The 21,886-nt window shown below is 35.0% G+C and overlaps 1 protein-coding gene and 1 long non-coding RNA gene across 2 annotated transcripts in view; one reads left to right on the top strand and one right to left on the bottom strand.

Moving 5' to 3' along the window:
• The window catches only part of LOC105877881 (uncharacterized), an 86,559-nt gene extending 66,688 nt beyond the window's left edge, over positions 1-19,871 (bottom strand). The window contains exons 1-5 of the long non-coding RNA XR_012920589.1: positions 19,732-19,871; positions 15,114-15,173; positions 7,604-7,641; positions 6,582-6,651; positions 1,082-1,144 (exon numbers count right to left, since the gene is read on the bottom strand). This is a non-coding gene — a long non-coding RNA (uncharacterized LOC105877881). The remainder of the gene's footprint in view (positions 1-1,081; positions 1,145-6,581; positions 6,652-7,603; positions 7,642-15,113; positions 15,174-19,731) is intronic.
• COL5A2 (collagen type V alpha 2 chain) overlaps positions 1-21,886 on the top strand; it is a 140,925-nt gene that overhangs the window by 10,533 nt on the left and 108,506 nt on the right. The window lies entirely within an intron of this gene.

Here is a 21,886-nt window from a genome sequence, read left to right as displayed (position 1 = left end):
TTTAGATTTTTTATTATGGAATTCTGAAAATATGGATGGTTCCCAATAATACAGTTTATTTATATTTGTAGATATTTAATATTTTCATCTATCTTACATAGCAGTTATATGCTTATCTTCTCCTGAGGTAAAAGAACCTCTCCGATTTATTTATGCTAGTTTGAAAGTACTTTTAAGCCTATTCTTTCTTGTTCTTTCCAGAGATTTATAGAAGAAGTGGAAAGTTATAGTTTCGTTCAGGGCATCACGTGTCTCATGTTAGTGATAAATTTCTAGCCAGACTTTCTCATGGGGTGAACTGGTGGACAGTGAGGTTAACTGACTACCACTGGAAGACAAACTGCAGAGAAGTTTCTAGTTTTCTGATCTTTGGCTATAAACACAAAACCTCTGAGGTTTCAACTTTCTTTGAGAGGGCAGAGGGCACACGCAATTCCAAGGCAAGGGAGAAATTCTTATATAATTTTTTTTTTTAATGTGAGTTTGTACTGGATAAAAAAAGACTTGAGTCTTCTGAATGAGGAATGACTGAAAATTCTATCCAGGAACTTGTATTTCAGCCTTAAGGTGAAAGTCTTATGTCTTTCTAGGTATTTGTAAAAAAAAAACAAACAAAAAAAATCTCATTTCTTTCTCCAATCTTTCCCTACTTCCCCTTAAAGCTCGACTTCTGTTGATTAAATTAAGCTTGTTTTTTATTTGTGGGCTTTATTTTTCTGCCTTAAACATATTATAACTGAACTAAATTTTGCTTAGAATTAACTCATAGACCCCTGAACCAAAGGAGTTCTCATTATCCCAGGAAGATTTATTATATATTCAGAATCTATTTGTTTTGTTTTAATAAAATAAAAAGGAGCTGGAGATAGTATTCATTTATGTAAAGGATGAGACTAAATTGAAACAGAATTAGTTCTGTAGAGATAAATTCATGAATGCACTCAAAGTTCCATAGTGGGTGTTTGTCTTTGGGTATATGGAGCATGACAAAATAAAACTAAATTAGTGTGTTTTATGATATTTTAGTATGTTCGTTATATAAATAAGTATGTTTCATAAACCTATTAAACATATAGCTCACCTGAGCTTCCCATACCTTTGTGCTTCCTTGGGCGCAATGTTGCTAAAATCCTAGGAGCAAAAGCTATAAGGAAACAATTTTGACATAGATGAGTTATTTTAATTAATTTAGGTTTTTAGAGAAATATGATTTCAGTCTCCTTTCTGTTTGAAGGAAAGGCATTCAGGCTTCTGAGGCCATCCTTGCCTTTCCAGGGTCTCACACTGCAGGTCTATCTGGTTATCACTTTCCCAAATTTTCCTTCAAATTACAGACTTTTCCTTCTAATGTGACCTCTCATCAAAATGTACCTATTTGGCATCCTCTTCTTTCTTACACCATAGGAAACCAATGTGCTCCACATACCTCTGTGATTATTGTCCTAGTGCACAGAGGTAATAGTATTACTCCCTTGTAATGCAAGTTCATTATATGGTAATTTACATTTTGAGAACTTTTTCTCAATATTGTTGGACCATGAGAATCAACTGATGTACTGGCTCTGGGTTAAAATCCCAAAGTCCCAGATGGACACTGTGTCCCACACTCTCTATGAGGATAAAATCCAGCTGCCTTAGACACTCTGCTTGTTCACAGAGGGTTCCACAATCAAAACATTAGAATCACTACGAGTCTGTTCTCAAAGAAACTGAACTTTGCTTGGTATAATCAAAACAGAACTTTGCCCACTAGATTCCCACTGTTTCTGAAGAGGACTTTTGAGTTTCTTCAGGATGGAATCCTAAAATTGCCACATAATCTATGCCCAAAGTGACTGAACATGGCCAACTGAATTTCAGAGAGATGCTTTGCAAAATGACAAATTCCCTGAAGCCATTTCAGAATGGGTACTTCCCTGCCTTCATGTCTTCCCTTTCCTGTGCCTTTGAGGATTTAAAAATAAAAACCTGTCTTTTCTCTCTAAAAATCTTCAATAGCAAGTTTCAAGTCACACTTGAGTAGAACCTTATGCCTCAGCAGGATGTGGAAGACAGCAGAGGGTATGGAAACCATTAAGTGTGTGGGAAGAAGGGTTCTCTGAAAATATGTATGCAAGTCATGCCAACTGATAGCTGACTCAGATGGGCTCATTTGCAATACACTAAAATGCATAGCTCCATGCCAATTTGGAATGATCCAACTCATATGATGTCTTGTGGGATTTATAGATAATTTCAAAAAATTGGGGGAAGTATGTGACATCTCTTAATTTTTGTTTTTTGACTTTTCAATTTTTTTACCGTTTTCCTAAAACATAGTAAATTTAGAATAAATTAACTATTATGATACTACATATATGGGTATATTTTCTTTTTTAAAGACAGGGTCTCACTCTGTTGCCCAGGCTAGAGTGCAGTGGCGTCATCATAGCTCATTGCAACCTCAAACTCTTAGGCTCAAGCGATCCTCCTATCTCAGCCTCTGGATTAGCTGAGACTACAGGCACACGCCACCATACAAGGCTAATTTTTCTATTTTTGTGTAGAGACAGGTTCTTGCTGGTGCCCAGGCTGGTCTTAAACTCCTGGGCTCAAGCGATTCTCCCACCTTGGCCTCCCAAAGTGCTAGGATTACAGGTGTGAGCCATAGCACCTACCCTATATATATGTTCTTTGGTGCTAACAGTATAAATACTGTCAATTACGCCTACAGGCAGTAGGAGTAGGACATTGACTCAGCAGTGAGGTATTTTTGATTCTGGGAACTTCCCTAGAGGCCCCAACTTTTACCATTTTTTATATTTAGAGCTTTTTATAGTTAGCAGTTCCTACATTTACAACTTCTTTTCCATTTACTTTCAATAAGTAGCTAAGAAAGGAAGAGTTTTTGAAGTCTCACCTTTGAGTCCTGAATTTGCCCCTTGCTAGCCCTGTGACCTTGAACAAGTTACTGATCTTCTTTGAGATTCAGTTTTCTCATCTGCATATTGAGGGGTTAAATTAAAATGCTTGGCGTATTATGGGCTCTGAAGAAATGTGGATATTATTAGTATTTTTAGGATGGACTCCCTGATTGGTTTATTACAGATTATTTCTTCCATAACTGAAATAACTTTTATCACACCATTCCCAGTTGCTAGGTTTGATTAGAGGAAGGTTAGGCAGTGAATCCTAGGCACCTGGGGCAAAATCGGGATGGGTGAAAAGGGGTGGGGGTGGGGGAAAGAGGGTGGGGAAAAAGTATAATTGGGAGATTTGAAATGGCAATAATAAATTTTTATTTATCTCATGTTTTTCTCTTGGGCCAGGTGTGTGCTCAGCTCTTGATTATTCAAAAAGCAAGTTAGGAAAAACAAACCAGCAAAACTCTAGAAAGTATATATACTTTGGTGTGAGAATGCATTTCAAAAATTTGGTGGTACATACTTTACATTAAAAATAATTTAATTTAATTCTCTTTTTTTCTAATATAAAGATTTTGGCAATTGTTTGCACATTTGGCTCAGGTAGGGTTGTTTGAGAAAAGTGGAACTCTGCTCAACACATAAAACATCTGCTTACTTTCCTGATATTTTACTGATGTCATGATAGACTTATTTGAGCCCTGGGGCAATGTTTTTCTGAGGGATGGTATGCACCTTGCCTGAGCAGTCAATGAAGAGAAAGCAGCTGTTTGAGCTCACTCAGCTTCTACTAACTCAACATGGCAATAGAGGCCAGAGAGTGCTGGCCCTGAGTCAGAGGACTGGAATAAAGTCTTGACTCTTTCCTTATAAATTCCTTGTAAATATAATGTGTTAGAGGCTTATTCTTTCATTTACAAAACAAGAGTAATGCTTTATATTTTTCTACCTTACAGGTTCTAAAAAAAGAGTTCATAATGTCTGTAGAAATTCTCTGACAGCTATAAAGCCCCATAGTGTTACTATTTTAGCATGCCTTTACTATGATGAACAGTTAGCTAAATGCAAAGTATAATTATTCCTTTAAGTAAATGATCAGATAGTAATCCAAAGGAATATTAAACTCTCTTCATAGAAGTGTTTTTTTTTCCAAAATTTGAAATTCTTCAATTTTGAAACGTAAAATAGCTTGCTTATGAAATTATTTAGAACACTTCCTAAAGCCCCCAAACAGGAATTAAATAGGAAAAAATAAGAATAGAGGATTTGACTTGAGGATAAACTGAACAGATGGAGAGGCAAAATGTGATTTTTCTAATACAACTGAACTGTAGTCTTTCTACAAGCAAAAATATAGCTTCCTGGCAGAAGGCTGAATCACTATTATTACTACTTTTTCTTTATTCATTTCTCATCAGGAAGCCTGTCTCAAAATCAAAGTGAATCTCTAAAGGCCTGTTTGTGGCATGGTATTCCTTTTCCTTGGGTCAGAAGGTGACTTGGAGCTAGAAGTTTAAGCTGGTGACAAATATCCACAGCAATCAGAGCCAAATGTTTAGAAAAAGGTTCCATCATCTCTCAGGCCTGTCTACTTTCCGGTATATTTTAAGACTCTCTACTTGTGCAGAGAGAAACATGCAGTTAAAGAGATGAGGGCCTCAACTAAATAGACTTACTTTCTTTCATGAATGAATTGTTGAAATAATTTTAAAGAAAAGCTTCTAAATTAAACTTGGAACAAGACACAGGAAATCAACATTCTAATTGCAGCTCTGCAATGGACTCACTTGGTGATTTTGTGGAAGTGACTTAAATTCTCTGGGCCTCAGTTTCCTCTGTTGTAAAACCTGTGATCTATTATTCAGGGCCACTGTCTGCTTTGAAAGTGTATGACTACAGAATATTTACATAAGGTTATTTCACTGAGGTCATATTTGTGCCATACTATTGTGGAAAATCTCATGTACACATTTAGGTAGACGGAGGCATTGCACATCATCTCCCTGGGTAATATATTTTTGTACTTTAAAGGTAGGATTTGAAGTTTTGATCCAGGTTTGTGGTTATTTCTTTAACTATGATTTATAACTTTGTAAAATGATTTGTTTTGCAGTGAATGGCTCTACAACAAAGTTTTTTTTTTTTTTTTTTTTTTTTTTTTGAGACAGAGTCTCGCTTTGTTGCCCAGGCTAGAGTGAGTGCCGTGGCGTCAGCCTAGCTCACAGCAACCTCAAACTCCTGGGCTCGAGTGATCCTTCTGCCTCAGCCTCCCGGGTAGCTGGGACTACAGGCATGCGCCACCATGCCCGGCTAATTTTTTTTATATATATATATCAGTTGGCCAATTAATTTCTTTCTATTTATAGTAGAGACGGGGTCTCGCTCTTGCTCAGGCTGGTTTTGAACTCCTGACCTTGAGCAATCCGCCCGCCTCGGCCTCCCAAGAGCTAGGATTACAGGCGTGAGCCACAGCGCCCGGCCCATACAACAAAGTTTATAGACACTGTTGTTAAAAAGGAGATGATTGTGAAAAAAATTCTAAATCTGATATCGACTTTGTAGATTTCAGATTAACTTTGAATTTTCCAATTAAGAGAGAAAATCTGTAAATGTATCATGTGTTGCGTCACACTATTACAACCACAGACTCTGTGTTCTCTAAAGGTTTTCGGGTGGGATGGGGTGTCAGAGTTCAGTGGCATTCCTTCCGGCCCCTACTGCTAATGGATTTGTCTTGAATCTACTAAACTGCTATTTCATCCAGAATAAGAAGGAAAGGAGAAGGAGAGGGACAGAAGGATGGGGGGCAGGAGAGGAGGAGGGGAAAAAAATAATAATAATTATTATTATTGAATGTTTATGAGCTTTTATCTGAGGAATTGTCATATTTGTTCTTAATTCCTTATTTTGTGCCTCTTCTTGATTTCTTATTTTTCTTTGTAATAATGTTTGTTGGCTGATATCTAAGTGTTTGGTTTGGGTATTTAGAAGGTTTGGTTTATTCCATTGGCATTTCTTAAGCACAGAACTTTTCTGGAAACATGTTGCTTGTTCTCTATCTTTGGGGAAAGCAAGACTCCATTTTTGTGTTTTTCCCCCCATTTCCCTCCTTCACTACTGCTGACTGAATCCTGTAAACATTTATCTTCCCAAGTCCTGCTAGAATTTCACTCCCAGACATCCTGGACAGAAATCAAGCCTCTTTTGTATGTCTTTACAAGAAGTATGTGTGCTTAATTTGAGTGCATGAAACATTCAGATTAAAAGTCTGATGAGATTAAAAAAAAAACAATAACTTACCCACAAATACTCACATCTGTGTTTAAGTCAGAGATTCCAGTGGGAGAAAACTGTCAGGTTCTAGTTTAATGTACTCTTTAACAAGTGAGATATACTTTGTCATCTTAAAGCACTTGACAATAATTTACTACTTTGGGGAATATAAATCCCATTCTATCCTCAAAAGCCATTATTACTAAAGTGTATCAGTGAAATTAGAATTTGCTTTGGATAATTCTGAAAAATTTGACTTTTTATGAGACAAAATGACACTCTGATCTCAAATGATGATGATTTCAACTTGCTCTTCTCTACAGAGGATCATATCCTCACAAAACAACCTATGGGGCAGTTACTTTCATTTATTAATAATTTGGTAAACATGTACTGAGTACTTACTGTTTATCAGATAGTTTATTGGTTGATACAGCAACAAACATTTAAGCCTTGCTCCGAAGGAGTTAATCGGCTAGTGGGGATGAGATGAATAAAAGAAGGATAATGCTTAGCGGTCAGTGCTGTGGTAGATGGGACAAAGAACACTAGGGACGGCTAGGAGACTTCCCTGCCACACACTGTGGAGAGGTGGAGGGCTGGGATAGGAACTCAGGGAAGGTCTCACTGGAGGGCACACCTGAGCAGAGTCATTCCTCTGCGTTAACTCTACTGTTTCCCTTATCTGTATTCCATCTTCTCCTTCACATCTAAATCCTTGAAGTCATCAATCAAGTCCAATGTGCCTCCTCTTTGAAACCTTTTTGGGTATCTCTTTTCTTTAAACTATAGCACTTCCTCATTCTATAACACACTTAGCACTTAAGAGATCCTTTTATATATTTTCCATTGTTTTAGTCTCACTCATTATAAATTGATCTTTTATTTATATCTTATACTCCTTGATGGTAAATCCCCATCTCTCAAAACCAGAAAGTCAGCTGTAGAGCTAGTGCTATACATACAGTAGCTACTCAATAAATGTTTATGACTGATATTTCAAGAAAAATATGCTTGTTTTATCTTGATCAGGTGCTTTCAAGATCAGGTGCTTTCTTTCTGTTAATTGTCACATGGTTGCCTAATTACATTGCTCAACCTTGCCTAAGTTTGTATATATGTAGCAGCAAGCTTAAAAAACATGGAACGAACTTTTATGTATAGGTTATTTGTATTTAGTGCCTTTTTGTCTGAAGTTTATTAAAATACATACATCAAAGTACCATGATTGGCCAAATGGAACCAGTTAACTTTATATCTTCCTATTTTATTTATAGTGATTCCAGGCAAACTGTAAGGACACAAAGATAATTAACACACTATTAAAAGGAGCCCATAATGAATGAATAGACATATGAACAAATAACTATAACACAATGTACTAAATATAATGAAAAAGAATGGTATAAAAGGAGCAGCCACCTTACCTTTGGGAGCATGGGTTAGTTTCCTGCAGGTGACAGACCTAAAACATAACGATAGATGTGCAGTAACCAGTAGAAATGAGACAGGGGGAGAACAAGAGGATGGCAGCTAGATAAGAAAAAAAATACGTGAAGAAATTCTCAGAAATATTAATTAGCATTGTTTTGCAGAAAATTACAAATACCTTAATGTTTTGGAGCATAGAATGGAAGGTAGGAAGATCTTATTTAGTATTGCACTTTTGATTTTTTGGACAATTTATTGAATGATTATGTCTAAACTCAGTATTTAGTAGTAGTAAAGACATCAGATATAGACCATTATTTTTCTTCCTCCTATCCATTAAGACAGTGAGTTGTGAAGGGAAGGAGAGATATAGGACAAGATGTGGAGTAGAGTGAAGACTTTTATTTTGTTTTCAGATGGCAGAGTGGGATGTCTATAGGCTTCAGCAAAGAGCCCCATGGAGAGGAAGATGTTGAAGATACAGAAAGAAAGAGGGGCTAATGATTGACTGGGATATAAAAAGGCACGATGTTGGGTGTAAAGTTAGAGGGGTTAGCCTCATGGAGGAGATTGGATATTGAATCTTTGATAATAGATGCACAGAGGCAAAGATGCAGATGTAGTTTACAGGTGAAAGTGTTACGTTTGGACAATAAGGGGTGGGAGTGAGAGGTTGCAGTAGTTTATGCCTGAGTGCATCAATTATTTTTATTGCTTCATTTATTTTAATGTATCAATTATGTGTAATTGTATATACTGGGATATCTTTCAAGACCAACTATTTTACACTATTGGTCTGTTCTAACATGATGTGAAGATTATCAGGAAATCATTTTTTTTATTGGGAGTGTTGATTAAATAGTCAAATAGTTGGTCAAATTGCTCCTGCATTATGGTACATAATGTTTTCTTTTCCTACTGGGAAATGGGCTGTTCTTTTGGATAAAGTCAGCTTTAATCCTCTATCAGTCCTTAACTCCCTCTATAAAATGTTGGGTGTTATCAAATCACTACAGCAAAAAAGAGATTTGCTTTCTCAGAGACAAAGCTAGGGTTTTCTTGTGGACTAGTGGTCTATACTCTGTTGATATTGATTTTTAGAGTTTTCTGCCTCTATAAATAAGAATGTCACACTATATGTAAGTGAGATTATACAATTCGCAAAGTATATCCATCCATTTGATACACATATTCTAAGAACCTTAGATTACAGATGAGGAATTTACAAGATGAGGAGACTTACGAGAGATAAATGAGACAGAGAATGTTGGACAGAAATCTGGAACATGGTTTTTCTGGCTCCCAGGACTCTTTCAATTGTATCTTATAGAGAGCACAAAAGAAAAGGAGGTAGACAATTTTAGCCACCAAGAACACTCCACACTGTATGAAAACCATTTGTGTTTAGTGCTGTATTCTTAGAGACTTCAGTGAGACCAAATATGTGGCAGACAATAGTTAGGAAAAGTAGAATTCAACATTGTAGGAGCTTAGATTTTTTTCTTTTAAGATTTCTTTTTAACCCTGGAAGTTGCAGGTATTCATGAAGAGCTGTAGTGAGGAGGAAATAACCATGCAACTTTTAATTCACCCAACTAAAATATTGGCTTGTAATAAAATCAGCAACCTTGTAGCTCGAATCTGCCTAGCTATGAAAACAAATACATCAAAGGCTGTGTGACAGTGCAAGAGCAACAGTGACTTTCAGGAAAAAAAAATAATGCTTGTTTAGCATTTAGTGAGACTCTCCTAATTATTAGGCTTTCTGCCTTATTATTGTCTGATTAATAAAACAATCATTGGCCAAATATTTATTAAGTGCTTTCTGAATACCTGGATTCTATGTGCCATATTAGACTTTGGAATTAGAAAGAAGAATTAAAAATGGTGGTGCTTAGTATCCCAGTTTGAGAGATACAACTAGCTATAGATTTTTATAAAGGGAACCAAAGGGTATATAACTAACAACATGCATGTAGACCAGCTTGAGCAAAGACCAGACAGCTGAACCAAACATTTTCAGCAGGAGGATCTCTAATGAAATTGTTTATTTGCTGAGAAAATATTTTTCTTCCTGCTGTAGTAACATACTTGATCAACACATTTGCTCAAGATTCCATAAAGGTAGTTAAAATGAGTTAAAAATTCAATCACTTGCAGAAATGTTTACCAATCTGTGTGAATGCTACCACTTATAGTCAATCTACCAATAACAAATATTTGTTTGGCTTCTGTGTGCTATGGCCAAGCCAAGTGCTATGGTGTATTCAACCTATATATTTAGTAATAAATTCAGAAGTAGAATCCTTAGTTCCTGACCTTGGGAAGTTTCCAATTTAGTTGCAAAATAAACACTTGAAATAACTAGGTGAGGAAATAGGATAAGCAATGAACAAAAAGGTGTTAAACTTTTGGGAAGAAGCCTAGAGTCACTTCAGGAAAGGGAAAGTTTAGCTGGAGTTGTTAGGAAATGAGTGGAGATTTCATAGAGGAAGCAGATAGGAGAATACAATGTTGTAGAAGCCGTAAGAAAGCTACTTAGAAGAGATCAATGATCAATGGTGCCTGCATTAAAAAAATCCAAGGAAGAACGACAAAGAAAAGGTACTGGATATGGAAGTGTGGAGTTTCCTAATAAGCTTTGAGAGAGTAGCTGTTCCTATAGTTAAGAACCAAAGTAAAATTTCCAGAGATTGGATCTCTTATATATTCTAATATAATGATTTCTGAACTAATTTCATACAGCAGCCATTTAGGTCTTATATTTGACTTAAATTCTACTCAGCTAATTTATTTTAGTTCTATATTGTTTTCTAACCTCAGGGACCTTTTGGATATTAAATAATGAATATGGTCTATTGTTTTTTGCACTGTGTTAATATTTTTTAGTTCTAGAAAATATTTGTAGTGCTAGTACAAAAATTGAGGACTAAATCACTACAGAAGTAGTGATCAGTGGATTCAATAAATAATTACATAAAATTCTTGGCCTGATAATATTTAATCTATATGTGATAATAATATTTGTTGTTATCATAAAAACACAAACTTCCATAAATTACTCAATAAAGTCATTACTATGGAGTCAGTCATTGCATGTTTCTTCAGTGTTTACTGTGATGATTCTCAGTAAGTAGTCTACTAATTACTAGGTGATTACCTAAAAATGGTGAGTCTATAATTAAAATTCAGCAAATATTTATTGGATGTGTACTATTTTCTAGGTATTGTGCTTGGCTGTAGGGACACCACAGTATATAAGACACAGTTTCTACCTTCATTGAACTCATAGTCTATCTAGAGAGAGAAAGGGAAAGAAACAGATGTATAGAATTAAAATGTTTTAAAAATTTAGTTGCCATAAAAATATTATTTCCTATTCAGGTCAAGAACAAATGATATATATATGACTAATATCAGATTAAAAATACTGTAGTTTATTATTTCAGTGATTTCATTTATGGTAAAAATATTAAGTTGTTTCTTCAAACCAGAACATACCAGAGGAAGTAGGGCATTTTGACCAAAACCTTGGCAAAATTTTATTTCAAAGAACACCACAAAACATTTAGTTCTACTGAAGAATTAGTCCACATTTTATTTTTATCATCCAAAGCACATTACATTCCAATCTCTCTTTTACTGGTATGTGTGAAAAACACTTTGAAGTAGACAATAGTCTGGATTGGAATTCCACGTAGTCTACTTTGGTCAAGTTTTCAAAGCACTGCAAATATCATCTCCTCTAGAAGATGACAGAATCATGTATTTGTATTGTAATTGTTGTTGAAGATATGTGATGAAATTATATTCTTGCTCTTATTATTCTTGCTCTTGTCTCTTTGTAGACCTCTTTATTTAAATGTCTTTAGCATGTTCTGTTAATTCAATGAATATTTTAGATTCTTCTGTACCATTGTTTTGGTTTTTGCCCTTTTTTGGGGTTAAACTTCCAGATGCGTTATGTTATTATTTGTACATGCTTTAATACACTTGGAAAAAACACATTAAAAAAGAAAGTGAATTTATATATCTTTCACTTTTAATGTGATCTAATAGTTTTAGCATTATTTGTATATGGGGCTTCATATATCTCACAAAGCTCACTTAGAACATTTTGCTGTGCCCTGTGAGATATATATATATATACACACACACACATATATATGTCATATATATCATATATCATATATGATACATGTATATCACAGTTGAAAATTTTATTAAACTATGCAGAATATTTAACTACTTGCTTCAATATAGCCTGAGTGCTGTCCATTGTGGAGATGGCTAAAATATAGCAGACAGGTAGTTAGGGCTATTACATAATTCTATTAACAGTTGCCTAGACTGAAGTTTCCATTTTGTTACCAGATATTATTTTTCAGCTGCCATGACAACTAGTCTTTAGTCATATTTCCACTATTTTATTGCAAATTATTAGAGTAACTTAATAGACCATATGCTTATTATATTCCCTACTGTGAATTAATACTAGATTTTGTGCTAGCTATTTTGGAAGTTTCAGAAAATAATGTGATTTTACACTGTGAGTTTAATGAAATTTATTCTTAGATAACAGACTCAAATATTCAACACAAAAACATAGTTGAGAGATGTTAATATATATTTTGGGGTATGCAAAAGTAACATTAATTTTTGGTAGTAAAGCATCAATGTGTGATAATATTCTGCTTATGTAAGTCTATGTCTCATTGGTCCAATCCTTGCAACAAAGCAGGACAATCAAACTCTTTATAAAATTAATTTATGAGGACAAGACCATCAATATACATCAGAAACTCAGCATATTTGAAACTTTCAAGTCTTGACAAGGGCCTATGAAAGAACAATATAATGAAAATAATAATTTAATATATTGGTTTGTTTTCAAATGCAATATGAATTATAATTTTGTATTCTCTTATTTTTTTAAATTTTGTAAACTACAGCCTACATAGTCAAAAATTGCTTTCCTAAAAAAGGAATTTTAAAATTCATTTATTCAACAAATATTTATTTATTGAAAGCAATGAGACAGACACAATCCAGGCTCCAAGGATACAGTAACGAACAAGTCTCTGCACACTTGGAACTTGAATTCTCCTCTAGGGTGTGAATGACAAAATAACAGTCCCTCCAAAAATAAATGCCTGTGCTCTAATCTCTGTAACCTGTGGATACCTTCCCTTATACAGAAAAGGGAATTAAGTTTGTAGATGGACTTATGGCTACTGATCAGCTGGCTTTAAAATAGGGAGATTGTCCTGGATTAACTGGCTAAACCCAGTGTAATCATAGGTGTCCTTACAAAGGAAAAAAGGGGCCGATGTGACAACAAATGCAGGCATCAGATCCTGGGAGCGAGATTTGAAGATGCTACTTTTCTGATTTTAAAAACAACAGAAGGGGCCATGATCACAGGAAAGCTGGTAGCCTCTAGAAGTGGGAAAAGACAAAGGAATAGATTGTCTGGTAGGGCCTCCAGAAGGGGTGCAGCCCTGTTGACACTCTGATTTTATCCCAGTGAAACCCATTTTAGACTTCTGACCTCCAGAATTATAAGATAATAAATGTTTGTTGTTTTAAGCCACTAGGTTTGGGGTGTTTGTTATGGCAGCAATCAGAAACTAATGCAGGGAGTAATACAGTAAACGAACAATATATATGTGTATGTATTTTAAAAGAGATGATTTCAGATAATAAGTGCCATAAGGGAATTAAAACAAAGTAGGATTCTGAAACCATGCTGTTCAATATAATATTCACTAACAACATGCAGCTATTTAAATTTAGGTTAAATTTAAATTAATTAAAATCTGAGTGCTACTAGTGTGACTAGTGACTACTGCATTGGACAGTGCAGAGAATAGAATGTTTCTATCAACACAGAAAATGGTCTTGGACAGTGATGTTCTGGAGAGTGGCAGTACTTTACACACAGCAGATTCTGTTTGTGTGAAAATCTGAGTGAGAAGAAGGAATCAGGCAGGTGAAAGGCCCAAGAGCAAAATGTAGACCAATACATGCTAAAAAACAGATAAAACAGACAAGTGTGATATACAGCATTTTAAAGTCTCCCAGAGTGCTTTGAGGGCATGATGATTATTATGTTTTAAGGTACTCATAACCACTCATTTGTTTATTCATTCAACAAACATTTACTGACAGACAGCCTCATTTTGTGTCAAGTTTTATGCCATATATACAAAAGTATATATGGCAGAGATGCTAAATGCATGGAACTCACAGTCTGGCATAATTTTCCTTTAAAAAATTATAGTTCATTTTGATGGCTTCAGAAGCCATTGATTCTATAGGTGGAGAATTCAACTGCCATTTTGCAATGTGCTAAGGAAGGTGAGGGAAGAGGGGAACCGGAAGCTTCTGCTACACAGGTGGCTGCCCACTTGTCCAGGAGTAGCGAAGACCTTGCCTGGTTATTTCATGGAACTGATTCAGTTCTGGCATCAACACGCATCATATCAGCAGAAGAAGCAGAAGTAGGAATCATGAATTATATATCCCCTAGTTAATGAGCAGCATATTTGTTAAACTTTGCTAAGTCCTACCAAAAAGGCTTGAACTAGAAATTTATCTTAATAGTGTATTTTTGTTGTTGTTGTACATTCTTTCATTGTTGTTTTGTAGTTTATATTAATGATATCAACTTTCAACTATCATGTCTTAGAGAATTGAAAATAAAGATTATGGTATCACTATCTCCTTTAAGGAATGCAGAATGTTGTGTGTAAGGATGCGTGTGTGTGTGTTTGTGTGTTTGTTTGCCTCATCATTTGTTTTAATCTTTTCCTTTTAAAGTGTATTACGTCAGGATACCACAACCCTGACTTGTAAAATATGTTGTTATTAATGTGATAGAAATTGCCACAGTTTGCAGTCAGTGTGTTGCAATTTTCCATAACCAAGGAATATTAGAAAATTGTTATTCAAAGGTAAGATGGAATCTTAGGGGGTCTATATGGGAACTACTTTTGAAGGCAATTGCATTTTACCAGTGAAAGTGACGAATGATGATTTCCAGATGTTCGAATGCTTGTTTTGGCACCTGCTACAGAAAAAATGAAACACGTGTTGCCAGAACAACCAGAAGGGATGTGAAGCATTGATGTAAGAGGGACCAGGCACGTGGAAAGCAAGGCAAGCAGAACCCAGAGAGTATAGATACAGGGGAGATAGGTGAGCCAAGAGAGCAAACTTTGGAGGCCCAGTGATTACATGTAGTGAAAGAAAGTCTGCCTCTGTACTATGGTGCACATCCAAGCTTATTGCTGCTGTGCACCCTACTTACCCCTTCTTGTCCCTTCTTCATTATCTTTCCTGTAACTATTGATGTCAATATATTAATTAGGGAAACTCTTCCTGGTTAATGTTTGTTAGATATTATGGGGTTAGTGAAACATGCATGATTGAAGTCAAGCAGATTTGTCTTCAAATCCTGAGTTCATTATTTATTACCAGAGTGGTCTTGACTAAGTTACTTACCTTCAAGTTGTTCAGTTTCTTCATCTGTAGAATGGAGACTATCATGTCATTGCTGCAGGGCTGTTGTGAAAATCAAATGAAATACTGTATGTGAAGTGCATGCACAAATGATTTTCTTCTTCCATCTGACTAGGTCCAACCAACCTCCGAATGACCATTATGTTTTTCTCCAGTAAGAAAAAATACACTTTCAGAAGACATATGAGAATTGAATGTAATGTTGGCAGACTCACAGATTGGATATTTTAAGGCAGGTCAACTTTTTGTGAGCTCTTGGTATAGAATCACACAGGCAACCATGTATTCTACCTACAAATCAGGGATTATTTTCTAAAAAGTGAAGAAAATACAAAAATAAAAATCCATCTTTGATTGACTAATTTCCTTTCATACACTGAATATCTGCAGTGCTTCTTTTTTTCTGACAGGTTTTTACTCTATCTGTTGATTTTAAAATTCAGACTAATAATTTACATCCTAAACCAGTCAACCAGTTCCAAGCAGTTCAAGATAAATAAAATTCCCCATCTATCTCCACATCTTGGTGAGATCTTTGACCTTCATTTCTCAATTATTTTGATTTTCTCTTTTCTCTTTACAATGCTCTCCACCCCAGTTCCTTTCTGGAAAAGAAAATTTTCCAATCTTTTTACTAAGCATAGTCGTGTGCCAGAAAAAGCCTAGTTTTTCCAAAAAGCCAGGCTCTGCAGGAATTGGAACCTAAAAACCTAATTCATACTCCAACTATTTTCCCAAGGGGCGGAGCAACGGGAGCCCGGATAACAGGAAGAGATCTCTGTAGGGAAATAGCTCACGCCACACCTGGACATCTGGCTGTGTTCCACTGTGAATTTGCTGAGGAAGCTTTAGAAGTCTATTTTGAGTTGAGCTCCATTGTGTGTTGGCTTTCCTGCCAATTCAGCTTACCACACTAGCTGTCCGTGCCCTTTGCCATCCTAATTTCTCTGAAGAAACATCATAGAGGTACAATTCAGATTTTTTTGGTATCACAACTTGTAGCCTGGAAGTCATCGAGTGCTGACCTTACCTACTACTGTACTTGAAGTTAGAAACTTTCAGTTTAAATCTTGTCTTTTAAACTATACCCGTACGTTTTACGTTCTACATCTATTAAATATAGAGGATAAGAATACTTTTTCTGACTATTTCTCAGTGTGTTAAGACTGAATGAAATCCTGTGCTGAAATACTTAAAGCAGAGTAGATGACTCCCTTCCCAGTTCTCTGCTGAGATTTGAAGAATTCTGTTCACATTGCATTGTAATTATTTGACTTACTCCTTTTACTGACTCAAAGTCAGAGATTATTTTTATTTCTTCTTCAGCTCTTAAATAAACAAAGAAATATCACAGGTTTCTTTATAATGCAATTACTAGGGTCTTAGACCTAATAATACAACTTTAAAGTGGACTCCATAGTTATAAGATTCTTTAAGAAGAAAAGTGACTTTTAAAATAAATACAGCTTTTATATAATTCTTACTAGGAAGTAGTTTTACCAAAGCTATTGAGAACTGTATAAGTTATGTGCTGTCAGCTGAGGCTCAAATACAGCAGAGTTTTAAAAATGATTATAGAGAATAAAATTAGAGAAGATACTCTAGTGGTTTTTCCAGAAGGTAAGAGAAAGAGTTAAAAAGAAACACGTGTTTTTATGGTCTTGCTTAGTTTTTAATTTAAACACACCTTGGCAACTCCTTGTGGAAGATGGGTAAGCTAATGGGAATGGAATCTTATAGAAGTAATAGCTAAAAGTCAGATGTTTATTTAATCTGCAAATTATCTAGAGCTTCACTTCTGTTTGAGCATTTGCCATGCATTCATGTTTCCCGTCATGGATACAATAGAAAATAAGACAGTGAAAACCCAGTTATTTTCACAGTTGCTTTTCTTGAGAGGACCTGTTATCTAGATTGAATGCCTCTACTCTGAAGATTGCTTCATTTGTCATTACGCCTTCATTTAATATAGAACATAAAACCATTTTAGGATCTACTATAATACCATTGCTATTGAGTTTAGTTTACTTTAGAGAAGGTACATTTTGGAAGTATTTCCAGAAAAGAATATGATAATTCTATTGTAATAGTAAGGGTGAAGGATGTGAGTTCATATTAGAGAAGATACGAATAAAGTGGGGGTGAGAGGGGTCTTGTTAGCGTGTCTCAGAATGCTTAAAGTGATTGTCTGTGTGGAAATGGGTTAGATTGATTTCTCAGGACTCCAACTGGCCAAGGCAATTCCATATGGCAGAAAGTACAGATAGGTCTATTCTGCTGCCAGGTAAGCTATGATATAGTCTTCTAGTTACATTAAAGACTGCTCTGCTGCTCTGATCCATATTTATGCACAGAAACACTCTTTAAAATACCACGTGGGATTCCCCAGGCCAGATCTTCTTAACAATTTGGCCGAACTGAAAATACAATGGGCTCCTTTTGAGGTAATGAATTCTCCATCTCTGAAAGTAACCAAGCAGAGACTTTAGAGTCACTTATGGATGCTATGGAAGAAATTTCTAAGAAATTGTATTAAATAGCTTCTTGTTCTCTTTTGATACTCAGTATAAATGAACTTAGTGTTTGAAGAACCAAAGATAAGCTCCCTAAGTTTATTCCAGGGCAAAAATCTGAGAAGAATAGAGTTTCCAAGAAATATCTGGGAACATTTATTGTATACAGAAAAATTTTATCTCTCAAGGAATTTTTAAAATAGTGGTGGTGGAGAGTGAAGAAATCCAAGCCTGGTTTTGACTGATTTTCTTAAAAGATGGAAAATAATGGTAGCCCACAGAGACACTGGCATTTCACATTAACATTTCAATCTTTAAAAGACTTTAAAAATTCATCTTCAAAAATGTTTGTGTCCAAAAGAACCCTAGTTGACTTATTTTCAAAAAGAAATCCCTTCAGTGGATTGCGTCCCAAGGATTTTTATATTAATGTGGCAGATTGAGAGTTGCATTTGTGTCCTGATGTGTGATAATTAGCTTGAGCTCTATTGGTTTTGTATGCTCCATTGCTTGTCAGCTGAGAGCATTCTGGATATAATTTAGTGCCTGTTAAGCCATCTCCAAAGTACGATTGTAATATAGTAAACAATTACAACTGTTTAGTGACTGAACAATTGGTTGCTTTCATTTGACCTTGTTAAGACTGTGAGCCTGTTAGTTTGATTCCTTAAGGCACACATATTGTTCAGGAATGTTTGCCAGTAATGAGTGAGGGCTGGTTTTCCATATTGACCTCATACATAATTACATAAATTAAAGCAAACCATAACAACTGAGGGTACACATAAAATACACTTCATAGGGAGATTTTAAAGCCCTTGCATTGCAATAAGCTTAAAATTATATAGCTGCAGACACATATATCATTTCTGAAAAGTGTATGTTTAAATTTCTACTAAGACTTTGCAAAGAACACTAAATAAAAGGTTCTATTTTAATAAGCATTACTATGGAGATTTTCTCTAGAAAACTTTGGCTAAGAAAGAGGATTGCTAGTGTTTTTATTCTGCAGGTTAATGACTTGAGGATAGAAACTTCTAATGCTAGGCTTCCAAACTGTCTTGACACCACTAAACACTTAACAGAGAAAAAGGAAATGTAGAATTTAGATCTTAACCCAATGAAAAATATCAGCCATTTAAAAATGCACTTGTAGTTTCATTTTTGTGATTCAGAATATATTAATGTTTAGCTAAGTTCAATTTAATTTTATAATTAACCTTTTACCTATGTGATTTTTTGAAGTTAATTATGTTGTCAACTTTTTTTTTAATGTAAAGTATTCACAAGAACTCTGGAAATTAAATTGCATTTTCTGTGACTATTCAAAAAATAGACTTTCAGAATTTAATGGAATTTAGAGCCAATATTAAAGTTATTTATAAATAATTTATCTTAGATTGTAGAAGGCCCAAAGCATTAGTTATTGATGAAATATTAATTTTCAATATTACTATTTAGCAAGTATTACTGAATTTATTTCACTTTCTAAAGTAATCTTGTTTGAAGTTTGCATAAATTCAGTTCTAGTTGTCTTCACAACTAGTTTCTATAGCAACATATAAGATGTTATCATGGGAATATCTTCACCTAACATTCACATATAAAGTTTGCTTTTTGGTAAGCAGAAATTTGAGATCACCTTGGCTGGAGGAATAACATTTCCTGTTCTCAAAACTTTTATTTGAGTACAATCAGTATTTTTTTTTTATTGAAGGCCATGTCATAATTAAAATTAGCTTAATTACTACTCGTAGATTATAGAAATTTCCATTTTTGGTGAAGGCCATGATCTATAAAGCTGTGTGTGGGATCAAGTTAGTACAGTGAAACTTCTTTGTGGAAAAATGAAGATTCAGCTAAATCTACGATCCTAGAATATGTGAGGGTAAAAGATTTTTAAAAGTACTCCCTAATTCTTTATACCTTGTCCAGCATTCCTAGGTTTAGCTAAATCTTTTTAATTGTTACAGCATTTCATAATTTTCTGACACTGTATTGGAGAACGATGTGGATTTTATGTTTATTATCAACTTTATAATATGTTCTTAATCCTATTTTTACATCTTTCAAGTCTCAATTCATACCTTTCATGGCTTAATAGACTTCAGTGTCCTATTACACTCTTCTTGGCTTCTTCATCTTCCCAGCCTGGATGTCCCACATCTTCTGCTTGGATCATCCAGAGCTCTTACTGTCTTGGGGTCTGTGGTAGCCCTTTGATAGATTCTTTTCACCTCTTTGTATCATTTTTTTTCCCTTCTTCGTCTTTTAGACAAAGTCTCACTCTGTCACACAGGCTGGAATGCTGGAATGCAGTGATGTCATCATAGCTCAGTACATCCTGGAATTCCTGGGCTCAAGTGATCCTCCTCCCTCTGCCTCCCAAAGTGGTAGGATTACAGGCATGAGCCAGCACACCTGGCCCTCTGTATATTTTCTTGATTTGGCAACCTAAGCCATATGATACATTCCAGACTCAGCCACATTTTCACTTTAAGTGCCACATACTACTTTCTTTATATTTTCTCTATTGACAAATATGTTTACTTTTAAAAATAACATCTTGCTTGACTATCTTCAAGGGGGTCTGTGCAAAAACTCTGAGATTATTTTTCTGGGTCTTTAATAATATAGTCTGTTATCTGAATAAAATTTGCATCATCCCTCACCCAATGAATGGAAACAATTTTTTTTGAATGCAAGTACTTTTTCCACAAAAAGGTCATTAATCCTTTATCTATCTACTAAGCATTTTTTTTATTACCAGAATTTAGGACTATCCAGAAATACTTCTAAGGATTTGTGAAAAATGTTCAAGCAATTCTCCACCAGCCAATGGTAGAGGCCCACAGAGCATCAGAGAGGAGATAAAGTTTCTCTTTCTCCTTCTTCTCTAATTTTCCTCTAATAGCTGTGGGACTTTGCTTTAGACCCTGGTATATTAGGGAAGGCATGTAGATGGATTCCAAGGTAAAGAATCACTCTGATATTATTTATGAGAATTCTCTGGGCACTGTTTTGTCTAGAGAAGTTACAGCAATATAGCCCTTGGAAGGCCCCAGTATTTGATCTTTTCCACTTGAAGAAATACTTTCTGGTCCCTACTTGTTTCCTGACTCTAAGCCAGCTCTTTATGCATGTTAAAACATTGTCCTAAATCCCATGGTGACTCAATCTTCAAGTAGTTTTTGTATGAACCTAGTCAGAGACCTTTTGAAAATATAAACGAAACATCTACCAGTTCTCTCCTGTCCAAATGCTCACTTAGCTTGACAACTCTAATATGTTAGTCAAGCATCATTTCCTCTTCTAGGACCATGGCTCCTCCATGAGTTCTGTTGTATTAAGTACATATTCTTCCCTTTATAACAAATTACACCAGATCACCTGAGTGGAAGTCAGTATTGGATTTCGAGGGTCTTCACTGGAATCTGTGTTTATCAATGGGAATCATATTGACAATTTGTCTTTCCTGGCTTGGTTAATTTGTTACTGACAGGTCACATGTCATAGTTCACTGTTCAACATTTCACCCTGAAGTTCTTGCATAATTTTTGTATAGATGTTATAGCATCTCAGCTATTTATCTGTGTCATATTTTCCTAATGAATAAAATAATGTATTTTTGGCAATTTTATCTAGTACTTCTGACTTACCTACTTCAATATATAGTTAAAGAGTTGAAATCATCAAGTGAATACATTAAAACAGAAAAGAGCGAACCATTCTTTGATTATTACCCAAATAATACAATTTTATATTTAGAATTCCTTTGGATTATGTGGTTGGATTCTTTCCTCTCTTTGACATTTTTAAGGGTCCTTTCATTATTGCCTTTGAAGTTCCTTGTAAGATAGTTTTACAAATATTTTTCTGGTCTGCCTAATTTCTAGTTGTATCTGATCTGTCACACTTTCGAGGCTTCCCCTTTTTTCTTTGATTTGGGAAAATTTTATTTGGATGCCTATTTCTCTCTGTGATGGCAGCTTTTACTGTAATAGTTTGCTGTGAAAGCATTTTTTAAATGCGTCTGGCTTGTTTTTATGATTCATGACAAAAAATTCATCTTGGGCTTCTAATGGTGTATTTTAAAATAGTCTCCAGACGTTTTGTGGTTCATTTTATTTTAAACTATTCCTTTTTACATTTTTTTTTAAATAACGACCACATTTTCCTAAGCTCCCTCTCCTAAAATTAAATTATTTTATATAGCATTCCCTTTGCCAAATGCTGAGCCTA

Source organism: Microcebus murinus, chromosome 8 (assembly GCF_040939455.1).
Source record: "Microcebus murinus isolate Inina chromosome 8, M.murinus_Inina_mat1.0, whole genome shotgun sequence".
NCBI classification, from domain to species: domain Eukaryota; kingdom Metazoa; phylum Chordata; class Mammalia; order Primates; family Cheirogaleidae; genus Microcebus; species Microcebus murinus.
Note: the sequence above shows the minus strand (reverse complement) of the source record. Positions and strands in the feature narration are given on the sequence as shown.